This window comes from Eptatretus burgeri, unplaced genomic scaffold (genome assembly GCF_056783735.1).
Source record: "Eptatretus burgeri isolate ZD-2024b unplaced genomic scaffold, Ebu_testis_v1 Ebu_testis_scaffold_102, whole genome shotgun sequence".
In the NCBI taxonomy this organism is placed as follows: Eukaryota; Metazoa; Chordata; class Myxini; order Myxiniformes; family Myxinidae; genus Eptatretus; species Eptatretus burgeri.
Window position 1 is genome coordinate 42,501 of NW_028222052.1, and position 2,315 is coordinate 44,815.

At 41.0% G+C, this 2,315-nt stretch overlaps 1 long non-coding RNA gene across 1 annotated transcript; it reads left to right on the top strand.

Annotated features, from left to right (window-relative positions):
• The first annotated feature begins 411 nt into the window (after positions 1 to 411).
• Positions 412 to 2,075, top strand: LOC147007568 (uncharacterized). The gene is made up of 3 exons (XR_015054115.1): positions 412 to 1,318; positions 1,573 to 1,630; positions 1,920 to 2,075. It is a non-coding gene; the product is annotated as an uncharacterized LOC147007568 (long non-coding RNA).
• Positions 2,076 to 2,315: the final 240 nt, after the last annotated feature.

Sequence of the window (2,315 nt, forward strand, 5' to 3'; positions counted from 1 at the left end):
GTCCTGAGTTCAATCCCGTTGGCTGCTGAATTAACACCAGGGGGTTGACTCAGCCTGCCATCCTTCCGAGGTCGGCGAAATGAGTGCCAGTGTACTGGTCCCGGTGTATGCCCCGGTTAGAATAGGTGTACCATATCCCTGTGTGTCGTAAGAGGCGACCAGGGTTGGTGTCAGGAAGGGCATCCGGCCATAAAACATTGCCTCAGGAAAAAGCCAAACCCCTGCACAGCAGGGAAAAATGGCTGTAAAAACGGTCATTTTTTTATTTCCCCTTTTAACCTAGGGGCTCTCTATTCAAATAGCCCATACAACAAGATAAAGATTTGTTAAAGGTGATTCGAAAGAAATATCTGAAACGCCTAAGCCCCGGGACACTTTATCAAATAACCAATGCATATTGTTTAGCTCACTCATTGAACCTATAAACATTTGTTCATTCTCAAATTCCTTCAATAGTTTAATTTTCTTTGCACAATAATCCCCATCTAAAATATTGAAAAACAAAACATTTGAATCTTTATATTTTTTAAGATACCCCTTTTGTGCCATTACGAAATGATAAACTTTTCTTCATGATCTCATCTGGCCACCGCCCGAGTTGCAAATCATTTTTGTACATAAACCATGCCAGAAAAAAAGTTTTGTTTCAAATGTTTTCAGTTCATGCCGTTAAAATGAGGAAGTGTTTTTTTGACACGGCCGTGCTGTGTGAATGAGGAAGTGGTTTTGGACTGTCATGCTGTGAAAAAATAGGAACTATTCTGTGAGACAAGGTCTCGTGTTTATATTTTATCTCAGAACACGAACTGAAAACATTTGAATCAAAACTTTTATGGCGTGGTTTATGTCCAAAAACGATTTGCAACTCGGGCGGTGGCCAGATGAGATCATTAAGAGAAGCTTGTCATTTCCTGTGCCCACACCCAATGATTAAGCAATTTCCTCATCGTTGCTTTATAAGCGGTTCGCCAGACAAAGTTTCTGCCAGACGGGATTTTCATTTTTACAACTGAGGCATGGACGATATTTCTTCCGATGAAGCCAACAGCCCACTACAGAGTTGGTAAGTTTGTGTATGCTTTTCTCTTTGAACGATGAAGCAAATGATTATTAATTAAATCATGATAATTCTGATATATATATATTTTTTCCCTGACAGGGCATTGGAAGAAATTGAGTTCACATATCACGGCGTGGTTCATGAAATTAATACTCTTATTGAAGAGATCAATGATTTTAGAAGAGAATTGAAAGACATTTTCAATGAGTGGCATGAAGTCTTATCACGTCCTCTCATCTCGAAGGAATTAAACCAATGGTGAGACACGTGTGTGTGCCTCTCTCTCTGTCTGTCTTTCTACCTACCTCTCTCTGCTCTTATTGAAGAGGCCAATGATTTATAATGACTGGTCTCTGATCTCGAATGAATTAAACCAATGGTGAGGCACGTGTGTGTGTGTGTCTATGTGTGTGTGTATGTGTGTGTGTGTGCGTGTGTGTGTGTGTGTGTGTGTGTGTTGCTTTCCCTGTCTGTCTCTTCATCTATACCCTTGACTTTTTTTTTTTTTTCAGCACTATCGCACAACATCAGCTGTTGAAGCAATCTTGTACAACACATGATTTTCTGGAGGTAAATATTTCTGAATTATTATTAATATCACTCGTACAACACATGATTTTCTGGAGGTAAATATTTCTGAATTATTATTAATATCACTCTCTCTTTAGAATGTCGCCTTATGTTGGTTGCATCATTAGTTTGGACGTGGTTTTGTCAGTACACTGGAATTCATTTTATTGACCTTGAAAGGATGACAGGCTCCTGGTGTGTTAATTCAGTGGTCAACGAGGCTTATTCATATTACCATGTAATTATCTTTATAGAACCTAATTATTATCCACTTTTTGTTTCAAAACAGAATATGGTGTCTGAGTTTCGAAATCACAAGGCATCTGAAGAAGATTGCTGGGAAAGGTTGTACATTCTCGCAAATGAATATTTAATATTTTCAATATTAATAAATTATATTTGTTTTGTTTACAATTACTTGATTCTGAATTACAAGAAAAGAATAAAAGAGATGTAAAGGGGGGTGGTTGGTTGGGGGGGGGAGGGGGGTAGGTGCGCTCCCCCAATGACCCATCACCCCTCATCCCATCCCTCCCCTCCCCATGTGTGTGTGGGGAAGGGTGGGGGTGGGATGAGGGAGGTGGTGGGTCAAAGGTGAGGCGCACAGGGGGGATGAGGGGGGTGGGGCTTGTGTGGGCGGGGCTTCGGTGGGGGCTTGTGTGGGTGGGGTGTGTGTGGGAGGGGC